The 11,781-nt window shown below is 43.8% G+C and overlaps 1 non-coding gene across 1 annotated transcript; it reads right to left on the bottom strand.

Annotated features, from left to right (window-relative positions):
• Positions 1 to 8,534: 8,534 nt before the first annotated feature.
• On the bottom strand, positions 8,535 to 8,641 carry LOC120701694. The gene has a single exon (XR_005686251.1). It is a non-coding gene; the product is annotated as a small nucleolar RNA R71 (small nucleolar RNA).
• Between the last annotated feature and the right edge of the window lie 3,140 nt (positions 8,642 to 11,781).

Below are 11,781 nucleotides of genomic sequence, written 5' to 3'. Positions count from 1 at the left end.
ATGGAGTAGAACCCTATCCAGAGCACCCTAACTCGTTGGGCCGAGTATGACAGTATGACATAACTGATCCTAACCAGTTAGGACGAGAATGACAGTATTACGTGACTGACCCTAACCAGTTAGGACGAGAATGACAGTACTACGTGACTGACCCTAATCAGTATAGCATGTCATCATTAGTATATAGTTAAAACCCATTATACAAAAAGTATATGGTCATAGAGTAGAACCCTTAAAAATCCAGAGCACCCTAACTCGTTGGGCCGAGTATGACAATATGATGTGACTAACCCTAACCAGTTAGGACGAGAATGGCAGTATTACGTGACTGACCCTAACCAGTTAGGACTAGAATGGCAATACTACGTGACTGACTCTAATCAGTATAGCATGTCACTATTAGTATACAGTTAAAACCCATTATATAAAAGTATATGGTCATGAAGTAGAACCCTTAAAAATCCAGAGCACCCTAACTCGTTGGGCCGAGTGTGACAGTATGACGTGACTGACCCTAACCAGTTATGACGAGAATGTCAGTATTACGTGACTGAGCCTAATCAATATGGCATGTCATCTTTAGTATATAGTAAAAACCCATTATACAAAAGTATATAGTCATGGAATCGAACCTAAATAAATTCCAGAACACCCTAACTCGTGAAGGAGAGAGGGAGACGAAAAGGCCAGATGAGATGAGAGGGAAAACGAAAAGGCCAGATGAGGGAGAGGGAAAAGAAGGCACAGATTTTAAAAATCCACCGCCGTCCCTGTCTGTGGTTTGGAGAGCTTGATATTTGTGGACCCCACATATTTCCAATTTCCAATATCCCAAAAATCTGGGCTGTAAAAAATGAACTAATGACACACATAACGGGCTACACCGGCAGCAACAAACTGGGTAAAAAAATAAACCACATGCGAACTGGGCCAGACAAAAATGGAACAGCGGGAAATGCAAGGAGAACGCGCTCCCGTGCCGGATGCCGGCCCGCGCTGTGGGGTCGCAGCGGCTGTCGGATCGTTTGTTGGAAGGAGAAGTAGCGAGCCATGGCCAGAATGGAATCCGCGTAAGCACCATGCCGGCTGCCCTACTCCTCGCGGTCCGCTTGCTTGTGCATCTCCATGTCATCCTTTACATTCAAGGCCAGGTGCAGGTAGCTGATCACGACTCGCGCATTGAAAGTTCCGGCTCTTCCGCCCCTTGCAGACGTTCCACCAAAGGTGCAGGACAGGTCCTGGTCCATGTCGTCCCTGCGGGCGGCTCCTTTCTCGCCTACGCTGTGACTCCTTCCTGGTCCAGTGGTCCTATTCAGCTACTGCATGCGGTCTTGCTCCAAATTGCTGATCAAGTTTGGTGACTCTGCTCTTCAAGCCTTTTTCGCAAAACGGGTGCATGAGTACGTGTTCCGGCATTCCAAGCTCCATATCGCAGTCCAAGACTCACAACTCGGCGTCGCGGCTCATGCATACTTCCATCCTAGCCGTCAGTATTGTTTTTTATGCACGGCAATTTTACCTTTGGATCGGCTTGTGCTTTAATAATCTCCATAAAATGGTTGGATTGAAAGGCCACAGTGATCCCACGAGCTCTGCCCAGTAGGCCGACTTCGCCGTGCTAACGACCATCTCCACCATCGGAGGAGCCCTTGCAGGTCTTCTCCGGATGTAACGGTCAAGAATTAGGCAGAGGCGCAAGATTATCCCTCTTCTTCGGTGCATGTTTTTCACCAGGACATGTCTCATTGCCAGCCCTGTATACCATTATTCACTCGGATTATTTTCTTTTCGCCTATTTCCATCGAACTCATCATCATCACCCTACACCTATACATTCAATTCAACCATTTGCTTCTCTCTGCTGTAGCTTGCAACTATAGAAACCTTTTTACACTCCGATGGCTCCACTATTGGAAAACGGGCCAAAGGTACAGGTCAAAGGTACCAGCTACTGTTGCACTGGACTGGACGCAAGAAAGGGATATTGGTACCGGGTCATGGCACGACCCGGTGCCAATACAAGAGCATAGGCACCGGGTGGTTCCGCCAACCGGTACCAAATGACGACGGCGTCAAAGGCACCGGTTCTTGGCATCACCCGGTGCCTATTGTGCAGGTAAAGGCACCGGGTGATGCCACAAACTGGTGCCAGAGAATGCTCCTTCGTTAGGCACCGGTTGGTAATATGACCCGGTGCCCTTGAGCTAGATTTGATACCGGGTCATTAGCACCAACCGGTGCTTTTGGCCCGTGCATATAAATAGCCCCCCTCCAAGCTGCTGTGAACTCACTGTTCATAGCAGCCAAGTGAGGGGAGGGGAGGAGAATTTTTGCAATTTTTTTAAAAGGTTAGTATTTTTCCCTATGGTTTAGAAATTAATTGTTAGATGTAGTTATTTAATTTATAGTTGTTATATTATTTATTCTTGCAATTAGTTTATTGTTCTATTTAGATGTAGTTATTCAGTATATAGCTGTATTAATTATTCTTTCATTTAGTATATAATTATTGTTATATTAATTGATGTACATGTGATAATAATATTTATTTAGATGTTGTTAGCAATTTAATTAGTTTGCTATTATTTTATAGATGTGTTATTTTTTATATGTACATGTTGTAATAATATTTCTTGTTCTCTTATAAATCTATTAATTGGCTGATAATTCATAATAAATCTGGTATTTTTCAAGAAATTAGTTAATTGCCTAATAATTAAAATAATTGTCTAATAATTCAAATATTTGACTAATAAATCAGTTAATTGCCTAATAAATTAGTTAATTCAATAATAAATCTAATTAATGCCTAATAAATTTGTTAATTGCTCAATAAATCTATTTATAATAATTGAGTAATAAATTTGATATTATGAATGAATTATTATGACAATCTATGATGTATATAAATAAATTGTGAACCCAGATGAGTCGGCAATGGATGTATATGACCAACCAACGTTCAAAGGAGTTCATGGATGGCGTGCATGAATTCATAGAAGCGGCTGAGAAACACAAGTATGACGGTTTCGTTCGTTGCCCATGCAAATTCTGTAAGAATGAGAGGGATTACTCATCATCAAGAACCATCCACAGTCACTTGTTCAATAGTGGTTTCATGCCGAACTACTATGTTTGGCCCAAGCATGGAGAAAGAGGAATTATGCTGGAAAATAATGAAGAAGAAGAGGACAGGATTCCTGACTTTGCAGCTAATTACGGTGCCTTTTTTGATGACACTGCAATGGGTGAGCCTGAAGAAGATACTGAAGGACACGTTGTAGAAGATGATCTGGGTCAGATGCTGCATGAAGCTGAGGAAGTTTGCGAAACAGAAAAGGAATCGAGAGATCTGAAGCGTATGTTTGAGGACTACAGAACATTATTGTACCCAGATTGCAAACAAGGCCACAAAAAGTTGGGTACCACACTGAAATTGTTGCAATGGAAGACATCAAATGGTTTATCTGACAAGAGATTCGAGGAGTTGCTGAAATTTTTAAAAAACTTACTCCCTGAGGGTAACACCTTGCCCGAAACAACATACGAGGCAAAAAAATGTTGTTTGAAGCACAGAAGATACATGCTTGTCCTAATGACTGCATCTTATATCGTGGTGAATATGAAAATTTGGATTTGTGCCCTGTATGTAACGCATGTCAGTATAAGATCCCTCGAGATGATCCAGGCGACGTTGACGGGATACGTATCAAGAAGAGGGTGTCTGCAAAGGTGATGTGGTATTTCCCTCTAATACCATGTCTGAAATGTTTGTTCATGAACAAAACGAATGCAAAATTGATGCGATGGCACAAAGAAGAACGTAAGCAAGATAATATGTTGAGACACCCCACTGATGGGTCGCAGTGGAGAAAGGTGGACAGAACATTCCCAACATTTGCAAATGATGCCAGGAATATAAGATTTGGCTTAAGTACGGATGGCATGAATCCTTTCGGTGAGCAGAGCAGTGGCCATAGTACCTGGCCTGTGACACTCTGTATATAAAACCTTCCTCCTTGGTTGTGTATGAAGCGGAAGTCCATTATGATGCCAGTGCTTATTCCCGGCCCCAAGCAACCTGGTAATGAAATTAATGTGTATCTAAAACCACTAGTTGACGATCTTCTATTGTTGTGGAAAGAGGAGGGGGTTGCTATGTGAGATGCGCACGCAGAGGTACATTTTAACCTACGTGCATTGCTTTTTGTAACAACCAACGATTGGCCCGCACTAAGCAACCTGTCCGGACAGTCTAATAAGGGTTATAGGACATGCACCCATTGTTTAGAAGAACCAACAACATGTATCTGAAGCACTGTAGGAAAATAGTGTATGTGGGTCATCGTCGATTTCTTCCGATCAAGCACCCATTAAGGAGGAGGCATGATCACTACGGTGGAAAGGCAGATCATCGTACGAAACCTAGGCACCGTTGTGGGAAAATAGTGTTTGAAATGGTTAAAGATGTAAAAGTAGTATTTGGAAAAGGACCTGGCAGCAGATCAGTGTAGAGTGATGACGGACGCGCACCTATGTGGAAAAAGAAGAGTATTTTTTGGGATTTACCTTATTGGGAAGTCTTAGAAGTCCGCCACGCAATTGATGTGATGCACCTAAAAAAAATCTTTGTGTGAACTTTTTAGGCTTCCTTGGTGTCTATAGTAAGCCTAAGGATACACTCGAAGCGCGGCAAGATCTTCAACGATTGAAACAACGGGCCGCCGTACATCCAGAAAAAAGGGATAAAGGACGTCATTACCTAGGTCCTGCGTGCTACACTTTTAGCAAGGAAGAGAAGCAAAGTATGTTCGATTGTTTGAACAATATCAAGGTTCCATCAGGCTACTCTTCGAACATAAAGAGGCTACTAAACTTGAAGGAGAAGAAATTCGCTCACGTAAAGTCCCATGACTGTCACGTGTTGATGACACAATTAATTCCAGTTGCACTAAGAGGTATTCTACCAGCTAATGTTCGAGCAACAATCATAAAGCTTTGCGCGTTTCTCTACACAATTTCTCAGAAGGCAATAGATCCATCGAGTCTAATCAGGCTACAAGAGGATGTTGTCCAAAGTTTAGTTAGTCTTGAGATGATATTTCCTCCATTATTCTTTAATATCATGACACATCTTCTAGTTCACCTGGTCAAGGAGATTGGTATTCTCGGTCATGTTTTCCTTTATAATATGGTCCCTTTTGAACGATATTTTGCCATCCTAAATAAATACGTTCGTAATCGGGCTCGTCCCGACGGAAGCATTACGAAAGGTTATGTCACAGAGGAGGTCATTGAGTTTTGTGTTGACTATGTGGATGAACTCTACCCAATTGGGGTTCCAGTATCACAGCATGAGGGTTGACTGATTGGAAAGGGCACACTTGGAAGAAAATTAGTAAATGCCACCGATCATGCCATGTTGAGTAAAGCACATCTCATAGTTCTGCAACAATCAGCCTTAGTGGCTCCGTACATGGAGGAGCACATGCAAATGGTCCGAAGCATGTACCCTTCGAAGTCTGAGATATGGATTACAAACCATCATAACGATACATTCGCCACCTGGTTGCAGAAGGAAGTCATGGCCAACGATGAAATTTATGAGCAGCTAGCTTGGCTGGCCAGGGGTTCGGCAAATTCAATATTGATGTACCAAGGATATGAAATTAATGGATACACATTTTACACAAGATCCCAAGATAACAAGAGCACCAATTAAAATAGTGGTGTCCGTATAGATGCCACAGACTCTAGTGGACAAACAAACTCATATTTTGGTTACATTGAGGAGATCTGGGAACTCGACTATGGGCCGCTGAAGATCCCTCTATTTCGGTGCCAATGGGTTAAGCCGATAGGAAAAGCTGTTGATATTGACGAGTACGGAATGACAACAGTAGACCTCAAAGTGCTTGGCTATCGAGACGAACCATTCATCCTAGCTAAGGATGTCACCCAAGTTTTCTATGTGCAGGACATGTCTAGCAAACAAAAAAAGGACAAGTTTAGAAGTAAATCAAGTTTTGTAGGTGCGGGAGATGAGCCAAAGCGCCACATAGTTCTGGCAGGCAAAAGAAAAATTGTGGGAGTCAACGATGTCACAGATGAAGAAGAATACAACAAGGTCGAAGACATGACTCCGTTCACAGTGGAGGTTGACACATGTATTCTTTTAGCCCAAGAGGAGGCTCCCTACGCATGTCATGATCACAATTGTTGACGGCCATTATTTCATGTTTTGACCATCAACTACTCGGGAATGAAATGAGCTTTACACTATGTTCCATTCATATTTTGCTTAATTCTAATAAGTTCCATAAGTTTTGGATGAGTTTTGATTTCAGGTGATCATGTACCAAAAACAGGCGAAGTTGGGCACAAACCCAGGCCGACCTGCCTATCCAAGGCCAGCCGGCCTGGCACCCCTGAGGAGTGTGCCATGTCTTTAATCCAGAGGCAAAGTAACACACCCACAATGCCTCTGAGTCATGGATTGGACGTCGGTTTGATTGAATGGACCGAAAGGCATTGACATGGATCAAAGGACCCACAAGACAGTGTCAAATCAAGCATAAGACGGTGAAGCACCTCCCTGGAACAATCACAAGCATCCACGTACGACGTTGGTGCAACGGAGGGCCGAGGGGCGCCAGAGGGAGGCCGACCAGCCTAGGCCGGCCCAGTAACTGCCTGCGTCAAGACCAAGCAACTGTCACCGACCCCAGGAGTGAATCAGGAGCATCTAGGAGAAGGCGGTGGCCAAACTGCCACGATCCTAGGCTGGCCGGCCGGCCCCACTTGGTAGCCGCTCATCTCCAGGCTTCGCGTGGAAGTTAAGCCTACCGACCTCAAATGCTTACAACTGACGCCAACCACTTTACCAACCCTGGAAGGCTATAAATAGGACCCCATCCATCACTTGTACACACACAAAAAAGGAGCTCTCTTCTCTCACTTTTACTTTTTAGAGTAGGTTAGGTAGTTGGGAGTTAGAGTCGAGTCGAGCTTGTCTCGGGATTCCGGAGTCGTCATCGGAAGTCGGTATAAGCTCTTGTATCTTTTCCTTTGACATTTATCAATATAGTTATCTTCTTTATCTTTTCGAGTCAGCTTTACTTTCTGCATTATTTATCTTCTCAAGTTATCATACTTGTGTGCGGAAGTAAGTTCCTCCAGCTTAGGCTTTGTATCTTTCTTGTTTATCGGGATCTTACCTTACGGGTTTTCTCGCCCGGACTAGGGAACTCAAGTTAGGTCCCTAGGTTGAGGAGGATTTCTCTTGTTTGCAACAAGAGAAATCCTAACACCGAGTACGGACGTGGTGTCCGAGCTTAGTGTTGGCTAGAAAGTGTGTTCCATCCCACGGTACCGTTGTGGTAGGCGGCAGGTGGTGACAGCCCTGTCCGTCCCTTGTAGTCCACCACGTTCGGGTGCTTTCATAGCAGTAGTGCCGACTGCCGTTGGACTCCCTTCTCACCCCAGTCTGAGTCCTTCCCTGAGGCCGCCGAAGTAAGCTCTAGGTTCCCGATAACTAGTTAGAAGCAAGGTTTAGTCTAGAGATGCTAGCTCGATAGTTTAGAAGTGTTTTAGGAGTCTTTCTCGCTCGTTGTCCTCCCATCTGCTTACCTCTCTAACTCTCTAAGTATTAGAGTCTCCTGTGTTAGACGGTCTTCGTTGGCCATTATCTTATCATATCTATCAGGCTTAGCCCCACTAAGTTAGTCGGTTGATATCTCTAGTAAAGTTTGTCATTCGATTCTTCGATACTCTTTACTATAGTGCTTCCCTGAGGAAAATTACAATACCCTGGAATACTCCAAGGTGAAGTGCTACAACGGTGATTCTGTGTGCTTGCGGCATCCATATTCTATTGAGCATAAGAAACACCAACAGGCATTTCTGGCGCTGTTGCCGGGGAGGCAATTGGCTAAAGATATCGTCGAATAGTCTGACAGGATTTACCAAGTTATCACCGCTAATTTTAGCGGGATTACCATTGCTCTTGGATATCTGTGATTTCTGCAGACCAGTGCAGGATCAGATTCGATCTACCATATCACTTCAACTCAGACCCAGAAGAATTGGGTGAATTGTTCAATGCATAGTCATCCTACCAGAAGGAATTTTCTTAGGATCAAGGTTTGACAACACCAGCTTCAATACCCAGGGCTCAGAAGACACTCTGTCAATTCTCAGCCCCGTCCAATAGCCATATGCCTACTGGACTAAATAATGACCAAGGCACTGTTGGCTTTGAGATAAAGACTGGTCTTGTCAACATGGTCCAAGCAAGTCCCTTCTGCGGAAAGGCATCAGAGGATGCCAACGCTCATCTTCAGAATTTTCTGGAAGTGAGCAGCATAATCAACCCAAGAGGCACTACGATGGATAATGTTTGTCTTCGACTGTTCCCATTCTCTTTGCTTGGGAAAGCAAAGATGTGGTTCTACACCTTCAAGGAAGGATTCAACACTTGGGATGCGTGCGCCAATGCTTTTCTGGTCAAGTAATTTCCGGTGGGCAAAACCAATGCCCTTCGGAACAGGATTTCCAGTTTTCAACAACTGTAAGATGAGACAGTCTCAGAAGCTTGGGAATGTCTTCAGGAATACATTGCAGCATGCCCACACCACGGCATGGAAGAATGGCTTGTCATTCAGAACTTCTTCCATGGCCTGAACCAGCGATGGCAAGATCGCATGGACGCAGCAGCGGGAGGAGCATTCCTCTCCCTCGATGTTGCAGGAGTTAGAGTGCTCATCGACAAGGTTGTTTCCAACCAGAGATGGAAGGCAGATAGGCATCCGGCCCATGCACCAGGAATACATAAAATTGACAGTGTTGATATGCTGGCAGCCAAGATGGATCTTCTCATGAAAAAGCTAGAATCTCCACACCAGGAGGTTGACCAGACTAAGTCTCGAATGACATGTGAGAAATGTGGCAATACTGGACACTCGGGCAAATCTTGTCCGTTCACTCAAGAGGACGAGAAATCCATTGGGAATGGCACTCCTGATGACACAGACTGCTGTCCTCAGCAAGGTTGGAATTCTAAGCCCGACCTCCCCTTCGGCCAACAGCAAGGTAATATTTTTAATAATATTTTTCAGCCCTTGCTTAAAAACTTCATGAACAACCAAAAACAAATCAATGCAACATTAGTGAGAAATTTCTCGCTAATGATAAAATTCTTGAATCTTTGGCTATGCAACTAGAAGGGTTTAACTCTGTTATTAAAAATCAGCCTTTCAATAAATTGATAGAAACTAAAGTAACTTAGCTGGCCTCATCCTATCATAACCATAACACAGGGGAGCTTCCCGAGCAACCGGGAGTGAACCCGAAAGAAAGCGTGAATGCGGTAGCTATACGGGCAAGACAATCCGCACAGAGACCACATCTTCTACAGGATGTAGGTACACGACGGGAGACCGTAACCGCCAGGAATACCGATGCTGAAGACGGGGTGTTGGAGGAGGCCGAAGAATCCAACAACATTGCTACCCAGGAAGACCCTGTGGAACCCCCTAGAACTTCACGGGACTGTCACGATACAACCGCCTTACCGTTTCTAGAGCAGAAAAGGAGGCCGGTGGCCGACAAGCAATTCGGCAAGTTCGTCGAGGTAATCAAGAAGCTTTATTGCAACACAACACTTCTTGACACTATGCAGGTTCCCACGTACGCCAAGTATCTCAAGGATATCCTTGGAAACAAGAGGGTCCTGCCGACCACCGAGGTCGTGCAGCTTACAAGTGAGTGTATCACATCTATACTCAACCCTCTCCTGGAGAAGAAGAAGAAACCAGGATGCCCCACCATCACATGTTCCATCAGAGCTCAACACTTTAAGCACGCTCTTTGCGATCCGCGAGCAAGCATCAGCGTCATGCCAAAGGTAATTTATGATAAACTTAACCATCATGCACTTGCTCCTACTGCCATGTGTTTGCAGCTAGTAGACAAATCGGTTCGTCATCTCACGGGGATCGCCAAGGATATTCCGGTGAAAATACAGAATTTCTTTGTCCCCGTTGATTTCGTCATTCTCGATATGGAAGTCGACACCAAGATCCCTCTCATATTGGGGAGGCCATTCTTGAGTATGACAACTGCACACATTGATGCGGGAGTTGGAGTAATCCAACTCAACATCAATGAGCAGAAGGACATATTCGGCTTTAGACCGAAAGATAAGCAATGCTCACAGATCAAATGTTTCAACTAGAAGGAATCCGTGAAAGAGCTGGAGAAGGCATATACCCCATCCAACTCTACCCTCATCGAATCCGTGGAGAATCTTCGAACTCGGGAGGAGATCAAGGTGTATAACCAACGGAACGTGAAGCGGAACATCCAACGTAAGAAATTTTTGGAATTTGGGAAGAAAGAGATCGAAGAAACTCTGCCTATGGCGGAAGAAAGCGCCGCCACCAACGTCTCCATCAGGTGACGACGACCAAACCCAAGGTATGGATAGTCTCGCTCAGGACGAAAAATTTGAGCCCTTGCCATGAGGTACGTGGTAGTTATCCATTCCTGCATTTGCATATAGGATAGTTTATCTTGTTGCATAGTTTTCCATTCCGCATCATGGCATGTTTAAGTTCTCGCAAATACATCCTTTCAATTCTACATTGCATACAAAAAAAATCAGCCAAGATGGCAGACCTACTGGGCTTCATTCAAGCTTGGGGGGATGCCATTGTATCTAGGTAAGTCATCCAACCTATCCTTTCATCTTGTGTCCTAGAAAAAAAATAGTTAGTTTGAGTCTTTCAAAAAATTCTAAAAAAAACATAAAAACAAAATAAATAAATAAAACACAAAAAAATGTTTTCATGCTTTGAATAAAACTCCCAACACATATGTGTGGAAATCTGTGTAAGCTCTTATCATGGAGATGATGAATAGTTGCTCTGTTCATACTTTACAAGTACTTCATATACAACTTTTTACTCTCCTAGTACTTGAAATGTTGGCTCTTGGAAAAATCACTAAAATTCTGGTTTGAGTGGGAGCATGAGCTTGATTTCCAAGTCTAAGTTGTTGTGAGATTTGAGATAGCCCGAACCGGAATAAAACTGCATGCTCTAGTAGGGAACCTCTTGGAATTTCTTTAAAATAAAACATGGTAAAGATTTCCCCTTTGGTTTACATGTCCTACCCAGAGCCATAATGCTTTATCTTATGAACCGATATAAGCTATCTTGAGTTATCTTGAGCTTTGCCGAATGGTGAGTCCGTTTGAGGAAGGTACTTGTCATCTACTGATCTTTCTCCTTTGCGTACCCATTGTTTGCTAGCCTTGGATGTCTAGCATGTCAATTACCTACTCCAGGTATTGATATCCACCTTCACCAGACAATTCCCCTCACAACAAAACCAAAAATCTCCACAGTGAGCCTATCCATCTCAAATGGTCTATCCAAGAAATGCTCCCTTCCAACAACTTTATCCTCATGGAGTATGGGTCATCTTCCTTAAAAAAAACTAGACAAAGAAGCAAAGAAAGAAAAAGAAAAATGAGATAAGACCCATACCTCCACTGAAGAGAGACGAAATAAGGAGCTCAAATAAAAAGACCAGAGATGTTCTAAGCGTGAGTCCATTTCCTCCCTCTCCCCTGAACATTTTCGCCTTCTATAAGATCGGGATTTGATCGACTACCGACCTCTTGCGAACCACTCTTCGGCTCGGCAATACAAGTAACCAAGGTATGCTACACTCTTCATACCCAAAACTCCAGATATCAGCCTTAGAGTAGGATGAAGA

The sequence above is a fragment of the Panicum virgatum genome, chromosome 3K (assembly GCF_016808335.1).
Source record: "Panicum virgatum strain AP13 chromosome 3K, P.virgatum_v5, whole genome shotgun sequence".
NCBI lineage: Eukaryota > Viridiplantae > Streptophyta > Magnoliopsida > Poales > Poaceae > Panicum > Panicum virgatum.
The sequence above is the reverse complement of the archived record's forward strand: the minus strand, read 5'-3'. Positions and strand labels throughout refer to the sequence as shown.